The sequence below is a fragment of the Rattus norvegicus genome, chromosome 4 (genome assembly GCF_021556685.1).
Source record: "Rattus norvegicus strain SHRSP/BbbUtx chromosome 4, alternate assembly SHRSP_T2T, whole genome shotgun sequence".
Taxonomy (NCBI): domain Eukaryota; kingdom Metazoa; phylum Chordata; class Mammalia; order Rodentia; family Muridae; genus Rattus; species Rattus norvegicus.
In genome coordinates this window covers 72,253,178-72,269,152 of record NC_141537.1, presented here as the reverse complement: position 1 = coordinate 72,269,152, position 15,975 = coordinate 72,253,178, and the positions used below count along the sequence as shown (strand labels likewise).

General features: G+C 38.7%; 1 long non-coding RNA gene across 3 annotated transcripts in view; it reads right to left on the bottom strand.

Annotated features, from left to right (window-relative positions):
* Window positions 1-3,808: 3,808 nt before the first annotated feature.
* The window catches only part of LOC120102261 (uncharacterized), a 257,361-nt gene continuing 245,194 nt past the window's right edge, over window positions 3,809-15,975 (bottom strand). For 2 of the 3 annotated variants that reach the window (XR_015686519.1, XR_015686520.1), the window contains 3 exons: window positions 8,318-8,547; window positions 4,089-4,641; window positions 3,809-3,916 (listed from right to left, as the gene is read on the bottom strand). This is a non-coding gene — a long non-coding RNA (uncharacterized LOC120102261). Of the gene's footprint in view, window positions 3,917-4,088; window positions 4,642-8,317; window positions 8,548-15,975 lie in introns of those variants that run through there. The other variant, XR_015686518.1, reaches the window with a different exon arrangement.

The window sequence follows — 15,975 nt, the reverse complement described above, 5'->3', positions numbered from 1 at the left end:
AAAAACAACAAGAAACAACAATCATTATTCCTTAATATCTCTTAACATCAATGGACTCAATTCCTCAATAAAAAGGTATAGTCCAATAAACTGGATATGTGAACAGGATTCAGCATTTTTCTGTATACAGGAAACACACCTCAGTGACAAAGGACAGAGGAAAAGGCTGGAAAACAATTTTCCAAGCAAATGGTCCCAAGAAACTAGCTGGGGTAGCCATTCTAATATCAAAGAAAGTCGACGTTCAACCAAAAGTTATCAAAAAAGATAAGAAAGGACACTTCATATTCATCAAAGGAAATATCTACCAAGATGGTGTTCATAGCAGCCTTATTTATAATAGCTAGACATTGGAAAGAACCCAGATGTTCTTCAACAGTAGAATGGTTACAGAAATTGTTGTACATCTACACAATGGAGTACTACTCAGCTATCAAAACAATGACTTCATGGAATTCATAGGGAAATGGATGGAACTAGAAAATACCCTAAGTGATGTAGCCCAGTCACAAAAAGGACACACATGGTATGCACTCACTGATAATGGATATTAGCCCAAAAACTTGGAATACCTAAGAAAAAATTCACATATCATATGGAGCCCAAGAAGAAGGAAGACCAAAATGTGGATGCTTCATTACTTCTTAGAAGGGAGAACAAAATACTCACGGGAGGAAATACAGGGACTAAAAGTGGAGCAGGGACTGAAGAAAAGGTCATCCAGAGACTGCCCCACTTGGGGATCCATCTTATATGCAGCCACCAAATCCAGTCACTATTGCTGATGCCAAGAAGTGCTTGCTGACAGGAGCCAGATATGGGTGTCTCCTGAGAGGCTCTGCCAGAGCCCTCCTGATACAGATGAGAATGGTTGCAGCCAACCATTGGACTGAACAAGGAGATCCCAATGGAGGAGTTAGAGAAAAGACAGAAAGAGCTGAAGAGGTCTGCAACCCCATAGGAAGAACAACAATACCAACCAACCAGACCCTATCAGAGTTCCCAGGGACTAAACTACCAACCAATGAGTACACATGGAGGAACCCATGGCTCTGGCCACATATGTAGCAGAGGATGGCATTGTCCAGCATCAGTAGGAGGATAAGCCCTTGGTCCTGTGAAGACTCATTTCCCCAATGTAGGGTAATGCCAGGGCATTGAGGGTGGAGTGGGTGGGTGGAAGCGGCAGCATCCTCATAGAAGTAGGAGGTCGGGGAAGGAGGTATGGGAGAAGGAAGAAAAGAGATAACATTTGAAAAGTAAATACATAAAATATCAAAGACAAATAAAATTTAAAAAATAAAAGAAAAAGGAAGAAGAAAAAAGTGCATTGTGTCAGAAATGGTCTGATGGTTCCTGGAATTTCAGGAGCTTGCTATCTACTTTGTTCTTATCTCAGCATATCAAAAACAGGGAGAGCAGAAAGCAAAATTAGATTATAGCTCTCAAGACCCACCCAATCCCCAGTAGTCTATGTCTTTAAGTAGGTCTAAAAGGTGTACATCATTCCAGAAACAGGACCATCAGCCTATGGGAGCACATATCCACATCTGTAGAGCCTTGGATGATGTAGCCCAACGGTACTCATTTGCCTAGCATAACAAGATCAAGGAAAAGATCTCCTATTCTCTTCTAACTAATAACAGGCAACATAAAATATTACCATAGTGATGGTCAAATTGGACAAACAAGAACTGATCTACCCTTTCCCATTTTCCACATGCAAGAGTTAGTTCTTATGAGAATGGCTTCAGCAATGTTTTGTGGGAGGTGAAAACAGAAACTTTCAAGGAAAAAGATCAACTTTTAAATAGACTCCTCAATCTTCCATTTCTGGGCCTCTGGTTTCCTTCTTGCCAGCCCCTTTTCTTCTCCCTGTCCACTTGAATCTCACCAAACATTAACTTTGAAGAAGCTCTTTTTTTGTCTAGGTATTATGACCCACATCTTTCAACTATGTATAGTCCAAGAACATTCCTATAGCTTATTTCTGTCAGCTAAATAACCAGGGCTCTATATACATACAGCCACCAAACCCAAACAATATTGCTGATGCCAAGAAGTGCATGCTGGTAGGAGCCTCATATAGCTGTCTTCTGAGAGGCTCTGCCAGAGCATGATAAATACAGAGGCGAATGCTCGCAGCCAACCATTGAACTGAGAATGAGATCCCCATTGAAGGAGTTAGAGAAAGGACTGAAGGAACTGAAGGGGTTTGCAGTTCTATAAGAACAACAATACCAACCAACCAGAGCTCCCAGGGACTAAACCACCATCCAAAGAGTACATGGACAGACCCAGCTGCATATATAGCAGAGGATGGCCTTGTTGGGCATCAATGGGAGGAGAAGCCCTTGGTCCTGCCAAGGCTGGACACCCCAGTGTAGGGGAATGTCCAGGTGGGGAGGCGGGAAGGGGTGGGTGGTTGGGTGAGGGAACACTGTTATACAAGAAGGGGTGGAATAGGGGGGTTATGGATGGGAAATCGGGGAAAGGGGTTAATATTTGAAATGTAAATTTTAAAAAATCCAATAAAAAGAATAATAACTGGGGTTCTTTCTTGTTTGTCCTCCAGATGGCGCAGTAAGTCCAGGCTGAAACTTCAGCAGTGTCTGTACCTGTGTATCTCCGCCCCACCCCCATCCCCGCCCCGCCACCGCAGCCTCAGACTGAAGGAAAAAAATAAAGAGGTCTTTTACAAAATTCTGTCTCAGTGTTTGAAAAACAGAAGGAAAAGAGCCAAGAAACCAAAAGCCCACTCCAAATAAGAAACTACAAAGAACAGGAATAGCCGTGAAAGGTGTGTGAAGAGACGGTTTCAGGGTGCTGTGGGGGCCCGGTATCAGTGGTCACATCAAGAGCTAGACACTGCACGCTACCACCTGACCTGGCAGGCAAGATGTGCCTTCTTATCCAGTAGTATCTGAGGATAGGAGTGCTCGTGCTGGTATTTTAAACACGGTGATTGAAAACCAATGGCTATGGAAGTCATAAGCCCTAAGGAAGAACTTAATGATCCTTTTCTAAATGGTCATGTTGTCAAACTGCCTTCTAAATATTTACATTTCTATCCAAAGATTCGTGCTGCTCCCAGTCTCACTCAGAGAAGTTCCTCACTGTAGTGGGTTGTGACTAAGGCAGAGACGCCTTACTGGTGTTCAGAGCGCTGAGAGTAAGTGATTGTTCATGTTTAGATACGAATAGGATGCTTGGATCAACCCTTCCATTCCGAGGCTCAGGAAACATCGTAGAATGTGGTGCTGAAAGAATGTAGGAGCCAGAGATGGGCAGGAGGGTTGGGAAATGCCGTCCTCCGGACATGGCACGGAGGTTGCACACATGAACTCAAAGCAGTTGTGGTTACCTATACAAGACTTGCACAGGCTCAAACCCAGCTAAAAGCTCCTCGCTGAAAAACTATAGGAAGTTGAGAGAGGGAAGAAGCTGAAGCAGTTCCTGGGGGAGAATCGCTTTTCTGAGGGAGAAGTGTGAACACTGGTAAATTCTCCATTCCGCAATAGATGACTCCATGTCCATGCACATAAGAAAGACTAGTGGAACTCGGTAGGATAAAAACATCCATTAACAGATTAAAAGCTATTAAAAAAGGACATTAAGCTGGGAGGGAGATGTGTACCCACGGGGAAACTAAAAAGGGAGAGGGGAAAATTAATATAGTCAAGATATACTCAAGGTACAGTAGGGGAGTGTGTGTGTGTGTGTGTGTGTGTGTGTGTGTGTGTGTGTGTGTGTGTTATTAAAAATAAAATTTAAAATAAAAAAATTACAGAGAGGCAGGAGAGGTCTTAAGAATGTAAGTATATCATTTTAATACATTTACACAGTTGCAGAACTTATAGATTATAAGAAAAAACATTCTATTCATTTTTTCTTAAATTTGGGGTTTCCCAGTGAACTAGACTATGGGGGGAGGGCGGCAATGGGGGGAGGGTTGGGAGGGGAACACCCATAAGGAAGGGGAGGGGGGAGGGGGATGTTTGCCCGGAAACCGGGAAAGGGAATAACACTTGAAATGTATATAAGAAATACTCAAGTTAATAAAAAAAAAATTTGGGTTTCATAGTGACATTTTCCTACAAAATTATCAGATATTTTGTATTTATTCACTCCCTTGCCAATATTACTTATCTTCTGTCTCCCACTTTTAGTGACCCCCTTCCTCCTCCTAAGTGGTTCTGGCTTCTGTTTTCTTTTACCTCCATCACCACTCCCTCTTCATACCCTGTAATAATTCCCTTCCTCCTTTCATGGCCTAACTGTTCCCCCTAACACACACACACACACACACACACACACACACACACACACACACACGCTTAGAGAAAACACAAAGATTTTTTCTTTTTAAGACTAGCTTATTTAGCTTCATACAGTGATCACCAGTTGAATACATCCCCCCCCCCCCGTGGTTGTGATCAGCTTGTTTTTCTTTACAGCTGAATAAAATTCCATTGTGTATACATATCACATTTTCTTCATCCATCTGTCTGTTGATGGACGTCTAGGCTAGTTCCAAATCTTGCCTATTCTGAACAAACAGTACAGCATTAATGTGCGAGTAACTCTGTGGTCTTCTCACTGGGAATCCTTAGGGTGTTGTCTTGGTTTCTTTTCTTGTTGCTGTAATGAAGACAGAGAGTTAAAAGCTACATAAGATAGGTTTATTTTGGCATACATTTCCAGGTTATAGTTCATCATGATGGAGAATTGCAGCAGGAGGTGCTTGGAGGAACTGGCCACATCATATCTGCACTCAAAAGCAGAGAGCATGCTGGGGCTCAGGTGGCTTTTTTCAGTTTATTCAGTCCAGAATCCCAGTCTTAGGGAATGAGTGCCCACCCACTGTGGGTACCTCACTCAGTGTATTTAAGATAATCCTCACAGGCATGTTGAGAGCCCCATCTCTCAGATGATTCTCTATCCTGGCAGGTTAGTAGAACAATAGCCATCATAGGTATGTACCCAAAGAATAGCATAGCTGGTCATATCCTAATTCTAATTTTAGTTTTTTTGAGAAACTTCCATAATGATTTCTGCAGGAGAGGAACAAAATTCTATTTTCCTCAGTGGCATATAAAGTTTTCTTTGCCCTCTCTATCTGCATTGGTTGTCACTGATTTTCTTAACAATAGCCTTCGTGACAGAGATGAGATTGATCCTAGAGTAGTTTTATTTTGTGTTTCACTGTTTTCAAATAGTTACTGGCCGTTTGTCTTTCTTCTCTCGAGAACAGTCCACTGAATTCATTAGCCCACCTACTGATTGGCTGATTTGGAGCAGTACGCAATTTTTTGGTGCTCTTTATAAATTCTATATATTAATCCCCAGTCATATATTGTTGGAAAAGATTGTCTGCCATTCTGAGACTGTCTTTCCAATATGCTGATTGTTTTCTTTGCCATGCAGAAGTTTCTCAATGTTATGCAATCCCCTCTGATCTTAACCATATTTTCTGTATTATTCACAGCACATTACCTTTCATAGGTCTATATTTTAATAATTTTTACCTATTTTATAATTTTAAAATAATTATATTTTAATAATTTCCACTAACAATTTCAGCATTTCCGATTTTCATGTTAAGTCTTTGTTGCACTTTGAATTGATCTTTCTGCAGGAGAAAGGCATGGATTTAGTTTCATTCTTTCGTGTGTGTGTGTGTGTGTGTGTGTGTGTGTGTGTGTGTGTGTGTGTATTTGTGTGTTTAAGTGCAACGTTTTCAGCACCATTTGTTGGACAGGCTTTCTTCTAATAAACATTCTGACACCGCTGTTAAAGCTGTCGCTGTGGAGGGTTATTTCAGGATACTTTATTCTATTCCATTGATCTACATGTCAGTTTTTGTGTCAGTGGCATGCTGTCCTTGTCACTAGGTTCTGTAATGTAATTTAAAGTTAGGTATTTTGATGCCCCCAGCAGTACTCTGCCTATTCTGTGTCCTTTCTCCTTCCCTCTAAAGTCAACTCTGTGGAGAATTTAATTGGGATTTCAACCAAGACTGCTTTGAATCTGTGGACCACTTCTGGAGTATAGCAACTTTTCACAATACTATTTCTGTCAGTTCATAAGCATGGGATTTTTCCATCTTCTATTGTCTTCTTCAATTTCTTTCTTTATTGTTTTAATTTTTTTTCTTCCTTACAGAGATCTTTCAACTCCTCAATTGGAATGACTCTTAGACTTTGTTTAAAGTTACAATGAGTAGGAGGGTTTTTTTTTCTGATTTCTTTCTCAGTAGGATCATTATTGACCTATAGAAAAGCTAGCAGAATTTAGATGTTGATTTTACGCACTGCCAACTTGCTAGGTTTATGAATTCTAAGAATTTTCTGTTGGAGTCCTTAGGGATCGTCATTTAATTATAAGATCATCTCATCTTCAAATAGGCGCTTTCAGCTTAATCTTTTCCTACTTATAAGCCTTTTACTTCCTTCTCCAGTCTTATCACTGAAGGTTAGACATCACACAGTATACTGAGAAGGAGCAGAGAGAGTGAGCATGCTTGACTCATTCCTGACTTTACAGGAAATGTTCCCAGGTTTTTCCATTTAATACATTGTTTGTTGTATGTTTTCACACATAGTTTTAGGATCCCCCTGCTCTTTCTTTTCTGATTTCTCAGGGTTTTTATTCTTAAAGAAAGTTGAAGTTCATTAAAGGCCTCTTTTGCAGCTACTGAGATGAACATATGGTTTCTGTCCTTAAGTGTATTTATCTGTTGTGTTTTTATTTATTTGTGTGTGTTGAATCCTCTGGGCTTCCTTGGAATGAAACCAACTTGGTAATGGTGTTCTTGAATTCAGTTTGCAAGTATATTATTGAGAATCTCTGTATGTATATTCAACAAGGACACCAGTCTGTAGAGCTCTTGTTTTGTTCTGTCCTTTTATGATTTTGACCACAGGGTGATTCTAGCTCTGTAGAATCAGTGCTGCTTCACTTGCTGTTTTATGGAACAGTTTGAGGGATGTTAATGTTAGCTATTCTTTGAAAGATTGGTAGGACGTTGCAGTGTCTAAAACTTCCATTTCCGCTTCTACTGCACAAGATAAGGTAGTGCCTCTGGAGGCCTCAGACTTGCCGAAACATTGAGAGGCCAGATCTCATGCAGGATTTGTGCAGATAACTCCCAGGTGTGAGTTCATGAGTGTAGCCATATGCAGATAACAGTGTTTCTCGGTATACAGAACACAGGTATAGTATAATTGGTTTTCCATATTGGACATAATTAACTGCCTACTCTGTCTCATTAATCTTACTTTTTAGTTATTATGCTATTCTTGTAGATTCTTTCATGATTTCTAATTATATAATCACATTATCTTCAAAGGTGAACATTCTTTCATTTTCCTGTGTGTCCCTATTATAGTCTTCTATTTCTTTTTTTTTAACTGTTCTCAGAAAAATTCCAATGCTACGAAAGCAGTGAGAATTGACATCACCATGTCTCTGATTTTCGGATTTCAACATCCATTCTTTGAACATCACTCTTTGGCTGGCGTTCATTCTGAGAAGAAGGGACTATTGGCATACTGACAGTTGAATTATGAGATCTGACTTTAACTTCAAGAGAATCACTCAACCACTACAGGAAGAGTAGAGAATTCTCCCTTTGGGGGAAGTAGAGGAATGAAGTGAGACCAATAAGGAGCTATTTCAAAGTCCAAACCAAACTTGTATGGTCTTCAACAGAAAAGATTGTTTTGCAAAAATGTTAGATAGCATGAGAGAGAGAATAAAGCCATCCCTGACTCTGTACTCTCTGAATCTTAAGTATTTATGTGACTATGTTTATATATATATATATATGTGTGTGTGTGTGTGTGTGTGTGTGTGTGTGTGTGTGTGTGTGTGTGTGTGTGGTGTGTGGTGTGAATTTAATAGCTGTTGGGTTTAATTTTTTTAAAAATTTATACAATTTCAAAGTAACTATTTTTTGAATCTTTGTGGTAGGAAGCCTGCAGGGACATAAGTAGAAACAAAGTACTGTTGTGTTTTATAACCTCAAAGTCAGTGCCTTTTATGAAGATTAAATTGCGTTTTAATTTATCCTTTGATAAATATATAACATAGTTTGATCATACTCATCCCCCATTACCCTTCCCTACCCCCCAACTCTTTCTAGACTCTTCTTTTCAAGATGCCCCCTCCTAATTTCATGTCTTTATTATTAATATTTTAGTGACATACAGAGTTTAATTAGAGTCGTTTACATTAGCCAGGTTGTAAAGTTATTAACTGGAGCATGAAAATTTTTTCACTGAATTTTTTTTTCTTAATCCTCAGGAACATTTACCTGCCAGTAGCTGCACAGGACAGGGTAGGGCCTCAGGAGGCGATCCATCTTCCTGTTTGCTGAAATGTTGCGAGGCTCAATCTTATGCTGGTCTTGTGCAGATAACCACAGGTACTGTGAACTCATGAGTGTAACCACCCTCCACATCCAGATAACATTTTCTCGGCATTCCTCCCCATTTTCTGGCTTTTGAAGTCTTTCCACTTCCTCTTGCACAATGTTCCTTGAACCTTGGAAATATAATAAAGATGTCTAGTTTAGGCCTTGTTTTTCTTTATTTTATTTTTTATATTTTATTTTTTTTAGTACGTGTGTATTCCTTGGCCACTAGGCAGTTAGAAACTTTGTCTTGTTCACTCCTGGAAACCAGAACCTAATGAGTACTCTGTGTGTATGTGTGTGTATGTGTGTGTGTATGTGTGTGTGTGTGTGTGTGTATGTGTGTGTGTATGTGTGTGTGCGCACATGTGTGTGTGCATACATTAACTGTTAAATAAATGTTTGCATAAATGAGTGAGTTGATATTTCTAATGAATCCTTAAACTACTCCTGCTTTTCCAAACTACACTTCCACTTTCGGAAGTTTATTTTGAAAAAACTGAACAACTGCAAACATTTGTCACTGCAGCTATTCATTAAAATATTCTATTTTAATAGTGAGGAACTAAATGCACCCTAACTGCTATGTTAGAGGAAATTTGGGGCATGACTCAAAAGGTTCCAGGAAGACTCTGTTCACTCTTGGGTCCAGAAGGCCACTGACTCCCACCCAGGCTCTAGCAGACTCGTGGGCATAAGAAATTTCCAGTTAGAGGGTAGGGTTATCTTAGGTCACTACTAACCATGGATTCTAATTACAGCTCTTGAAATCTCCAGGGCTTAATTTTCAAAGTTTTACAGCGCCTTTGAACTGTTTCTGGGGCCTCATTATTGTCAGGCTCTCTACCATGGGCCTGTGTACAGGGTGTTGTGGGAAAAGAGAAGTGACTAAAGGAGAGAGAAGGAAGAGAAGTAGGTACATCAGGAAACCCCAGGGAACAGACTTTTAATTAAAACCCAGCTGAGCAATTTGCATCAGTGAGTTTCACTGTGTGAAGGAAAAGAGTAGCCTTAGGAAGGACTGCCTGGAGTGGGCTTGCTCCTCCCTCTGAGAAGGTCTTTACTATTAACACTGAAGTACAGATCACAGCAGACATCAGCACCTTCCTATGGGGCGTCTTGCTTGAGTGTGCCAACATGAGCTCCTTGCTACCGACAATTGACCAGTTCACAAAGTCTACAGTTATTGCCTTGTGTGCCAGGGAAAACAAAAGAGCTTTTAGCTTGTTCAAGATTATTCAGAATTCTAGTACCCAATCTTAAGTATATGTGTTCTGTACTCTAAGAACTCCTGAACTAAAAGTTGCTTAAATCTGTTTTGTGTCTTCATTTCTATAAATAATTTATATAAATAAGACATTCACACAGAGAATGTCTCTAAATGGCAAAAAGTAGGATGTTGTACTTAATGGTCCCTATCTCAACACAACCTAGACCACTAGTGGCGTCATTTATTTAACCGATATACACTGAATTCTCTTTATGTAACACACAGGTTGGCCATTAGAAAAGGCTGTACCCAAGGTGAAACAAGAATGATTTATACTTTCTTAACACGTATATCCTGGATATAAATATGCTTTTGCCTGTGTCTGATTCTATAAACATTAGCTGGCCAAGACTTAGAGCTTCATGAACCAAACAAAGCTAACACAAATGATATTTAACCCCTCTTTAAGTCTCCAAAAATTCTAACAGATGGAGAGAATGCTTGTAGGAAGAGGTTGTTCCATTGCTCTGATATTTTGCTAAGGAGGTTATGATGGGCATACATGCAGTGTACTGCTCTGCTCCAGCTTCTTGGTTAGAAAACAAGAGAAAAAAATCCTTGGGATGCTTCACAGGGAAAGGAAATATTAGAAAACATTTGGAGAACTGTACTGTGCCTGAACTGCCCCCCCCCAGGGAGGCTCTTTTTCCAAATGCTAGTTCCCAGGGGCAGGTATAGTTTTGGAGATTGTGTACCTTTAGGAGGTAGAGCCTAGCTGAGAGAAGGTCATTTGGGGTAACTGTTGTAGCTCTGCTCCTAGCTTCTGCCACACTTCACTTTCTAGCACACCAGGATGTAGAGAGCTGTCTATCCTTTGCCCCATAACCACACATCCATGAATGGCTGTTCTCATGCTTTCCTCGCCAAATGGATTAAAACCCTCAAATCATAAACCAAAGGTAAATATTTGCGAGGTTTTTTTGTCACAATGATGCAGATGTGACTAAGGCACCCATTGCTCATAGAACATGTAGAGACCTGAGTTTAAATATGATAGGGTCCAGCATCTACAAGTTCAAAACCACAGAGAGGAAAAATGCTACGAGGAGAGTTTGGTTATAATACTAGGGCTGTAGACATTGGCCACTTGAGGCTACTAGCAGGATGAATCATTTCTTTTTAATCATTGTTTAAGCTACATTTGTGTCATCTGTTACAAATTCAACATCCTGATGGCCCTGGGCTGACTGGATGAGCTTTAGCTGCAAGAGTTATAAGAAAAGATATATAGTTGAGACTTTTAGCTATTGAACTGTAAAGACATATTTCCCACTCATTTAGGGTACCTTAAACTATATCAGGCCTAAATGATGAGTGGTAGAGAGGAAAAGATATATAGATAGATGGAGAGGCAGAGACAGAGACTGAGGGGGTGGAGGAGAGATGGGGCGGGAAGGAAAAGGAAAGGAAATATTCCTCTCCTTGTGTCTGGTTAAGTTAAACAGAATGAACTGAGAGAGGGAAAAAGGTAATCTATGTTATGAAAATGATCTGTGGGTTATCACTTTGGGTTATTAATATTCTATCTCATTCTTCTCCTAGAAAAACTATAATTTCAGAGAAAATAAATTTAATTTTTCTCCTTTTGACCCATATCACAATTTCTCTTGATGCACTGGGTTAATTTGTTTTAAAGATTTTTATTTTGTGTGTGTGTGTCCATAGGTGTGTGTGTGTGTGTGTGTGTGTGTGTGTGTGTTCATCTGTGTATAGGTATGTGTGTATGAGTCAGATACCTCTGGTCCAGAGTTAAAGACCAACTGTAAGCTGTCCCATATGAATGCTGGATCCTTTGTCAAAGGAGTATGTGTCCTGACTGCTGCGCCATCTCTCCAGCTCCTCCATACTGGATTCCTTACAACTATATATAACTATCCTATTGCTTTAGCAAACAAGCTCTTCCCTTGGAGCTTTACCCTTGAAGTTTCCTGCTTCTCCCCACTTCTCAGTATATCAAGAGCATTTTGACTTTGCTATCTGAGATTCTTTACCTTCCTGAACCCACCTGGTTGGGCTCTGGGTCATTGTCTTCCCACCTGACCAATAGCTTCCACTGCCTTCATTACCCATAACTTTTTATTTAATGTTCAGTAACATTTTCCTATTGATCTATTTCCTGATGACCATTGAAAAAGTATTTCTCTCCCACAGTTCAGTGATAATAAGGTAAGTTCAGGCTTTTGTCTTGTCTATGGGGTCTAGTCTCTTCCGGTGTCATTAGCTTTCCTTAAAGTAGTAGCCTGTAGCATTATCTTCTTAACTAATTCCATTTGGCCCAAATTTTTGAGTGCCGTACATATTCTGATAACATCTGAATTTGTATTTTTAGTCCTAACCTCTGCACTGAGATCTAAATAGGCATCTATTATGATGCCTATCCAAGATATCTTACATCTCCTCTTGACCTTTTCCTCAGATAAAAATCTAGACTCATATATTAAAACTTTGATATTTTTCTTAATTTTTATATTAAAATTTACCATTAACTCATTTGAAGGTGTGAATTCCAGTGACAGCTCAGGTCAAAAGCCAGAATTCATCCTTGGTCACTGCTTCCTGCTCCCTGTCACGTTCCGTTCATCATCCGGGGATATTTGTCCCATCTCACAAGCATAGAGGACCACACTTGCTAAAGAGCATGAATGTGTTGTGCCTTTATTTCTATTTTTCTTTCCTTATTGTAATGCATTGTTAAGCATGTCTAAGGATATGCTGAAGGTAAAGGTGAGTATATATTTTATTTTTCTTGAGTTTAACATAAGTGCTTATGATATTTTAATTATGAATATAATTCTTGCAGGAGGTCTCTGACAGTGGACATACTATTTCTTGCAGGGAGATTTTTTCTATTACTATACTCGACATATTTAATCATGAATGTATATTTAATGTGCCCAACTTGATTTTGTCATGATCAGAGTTTCCTTTCTTAACAGGAAAACTAATAAAATGAGGAAGACAATTCATAACCTAGAGAGGAAAGCCAGTGACATATAGGAAAGAATCCTATCTGGATAAAAAATGTCTAAAAATAAGAAAGGAAATTAGATTTTGAAAAATGGGAACTTTGGAAATTAGAAACTTAATGTGTTAGGAAGCAGACTGGATCTCATCATGAGAATTCATTCCTGTAATCAAGCATGTAAGTAGAGACAGGAATACAGCTGTGTTAGTCCACCCTGGGTTACATAGTAGGTACAGGTTACTCTGAGCTATGGAGTAGGATTCTGTCTCACAAATCAGAAAATAAATAACCAAAAACCGCAGCTGAACTAAGCCCAACCAACCAACCAGACACACTGTAGAAAGCATCACTAATAAATTCAATCAAACAGGAGAAAAATGTGGGCATGGGAATCTAAAATCTGAGAAACTTTGCAAAGAACTTAACAAAATACATTTATGACTTGTATTCTAAAATTCTAAAACAACAAAAAAGAAGTCCCAAATACCTACTGACTCAAATTGGTAGTATTCCCTATAAATTGAAGATGGCAATATTTTGTTGTTGTCTAGAGGTAAGATCATGTATCGCCTGCTGGCCTGTGATTCACTATCTAGCCTAGCCTAGCCCATGATTTACCATCTAACCTGGGCTAGCTCAAATGCTTGACTCCCCTTCCCCAACCTCTTAAATACTAAGACTGAGCTTTAAAATGTTATAAATTTCCCCAAAGATTTATTATAATCTTAATAAAATTTCCTAACACGATTCTATTTTTTTAGAACTTGGCAAGCTAGACTTTATATGGAAAAATCAAGGAGGCTAGAAGAGCTAAAACAATTGTGAAACAGGCAAAGTAGGAGAACGTAGAAGCATCATTTTTAGACTTTGATTAATCATGATTAAAAAATCAAGATTAATACACAAAACCATGTCAGTGTGGTGCTACTAAAAGGGCAAACATTAGATCAGTGTAACAAATCCAGTCTACAGATACATTCACATATATGTAACTAATACATTTCTTATTAAAGTTCAAAAAATTCAATAAAATATAATCTTTCAACAAGTGGTTCTTATAGATTTGATAGTCCGCGTTAAAAAAATAAAACATGATTGATACTTCGCACCATGTACAAAAACTGAATGCAAATTTTGATAAGTAATATAAATATATGTTAAGTGTTCAAAAAATAATTCGGGAAAAATAGGACAGAATTTTTAATGTCTTAAGTTAAGCCAAAACTTATTAGACATGACAAATCCCAATCCATGAAGAAAAAAATTGAAAAGACATAGTTCATGAAAATTTAAAATCTTTGTGCTTTGGGGAGCTGAAAAAACATGGTTCAGTGGTTCAGAGCATGCAGGGCTTTTACAGAGAACTGGAGTTTAGTTCACACATGTTAGGGCAACTCATGACCATCTGGAACTCCAGCAACACAAGCAAAGACAATTAGGACCATTTGGTCTTCTTCACACTTCCCAAGATCTAATTCTTCTTCACTATTAAGAATACTGAATATTGTTTTATAATTACTAAGAAATAATTTTAAAGTTAGTATGTATGCTTTATAAACATGTCTTTATTGTTAAGCAATCATCAGTAAAACAACATATCGTGCTTTTATAGATAATAATATTTCTGCCTTTTAGGTTCTTTGAATTCCAAGCCTTTATCCTGTAAGCAAGTATCACCTTTGAACCTAGAAAAATCTATAGCTTAAAAAATAAATTTCATAGGAATAGACTAGGAAAGTATCTGGTTTATAAATGGGGTAAAAATATTCCTGTACTTTTAATTGATGATAAATTGATAATAGGCAATGTGATGTATTTTTAAACTCAGTTTCTAAACTTGTATTTATCATGCATCTTTCCCATGCTCTGGTTCAAGCCTTGCTGTTCTAACCACCTGCTCAACCAGAATGGTAAGCGTGCCAGGCACACTTAGAGCAGGGTTTAGAAGGTGAATTATCAAGAAAGAACAGTGACTTGAAATCTAAAGGACCATCGTCAAACAAAAAATCGAGAAAGTTTTTCCTTGTGAGGTTAGTATTTAACAAAATGTGAGTTTTTCATCATAGGATATCAGAGAATTGGAATTCTATCAATTGTTAAGAATTTCTTTGTCAGATATACATTGGAAAACTGAGAAAACCACCACCATATGGTTTTAGAGAACTGTTTGATCTATTTTGAGGCAAATTTGACAAGATTAAATTTACTTTTGAATCTCATAACTCTTTCCCTGGCTCACACAAAGCAATGGCAGCTGCTGTTTCCTAGAAGAAGGTGGGACAGCTGCATGATCTCCAGCCCTCAGCGTGCCATGGAAACTACAGGCAGGAAGGAATGGACCCAAAAGGAAGGCATACATCTTAGAAGTGGTATGGGCAGGAGTTGATTGATTTAGAACTGTGGAGCTTTGAGGGCTGATGTGGTCCCATTCTTCATCTAATGGCAGATGAATAACAATAACAACAACAACAACAATAATAACAATAACAGTAATAGGGATTCTCTTATCTAACAACATGGTAGAGTCCTCACCCATTAAAACTTGACTCATTTAACCACTGAGTCTCAGGAGAGCCTCTGTAAGGATATGAGGTTCTGGAATGCTGTACCATCTCTAATTTGCTTGCTTGTGTGGTTCTTAAAAGTTTGAATACCTTATGACAAGACTCAGTGATTATACTCACAAGCTATGTGAAATGAAAAGGGACTCTAAATATGTTAAGATGCAGTAAAAAAAAAATACAGAAAAAAAAGGGATTCTATTCACGTCAATCAGAAGTTCACTGAGATTGCCCTGGTTCTCTCCACCTATCAGGTTCTGAAGAACGTCTAGTATATAGAGACAATACATACTACTATGCCCCATACTATAGTGTTTGATGAGATCAAGATCCCCTAAGCCACAACTTCTAACTCTGCAGTTAAAGTCTCGTATGCAGTAATGAATGGGGGAATTCTAAAACCCTTGACAACGGGAAATGATTTCTTGATGTGAAATGAGCAGAAATTGATTCAAACTCAAGGGCTTAGTGGATCCAAGATATTTGGGTGGTGCTCAACCATGTTGCATTATGGGATTTCACTGTAGCTCCATATTTGAACACATGATATGTGTGCACTTTGCACTGTGCACATCAACATGCCATCCACTGCCAATCAGTGCAGGCAGCCTAGAAGCCCCTCAGTCTCGATTTGTGATTGGTGGATTATGAACTACAGTGTTTTTACTGTACACACAAATATTTCTTGTCCTACCTAATTATACCGATTTAACCATACAAATACTTATTGTTTTCTATCACCATTTCTTAACATTTTTATGTA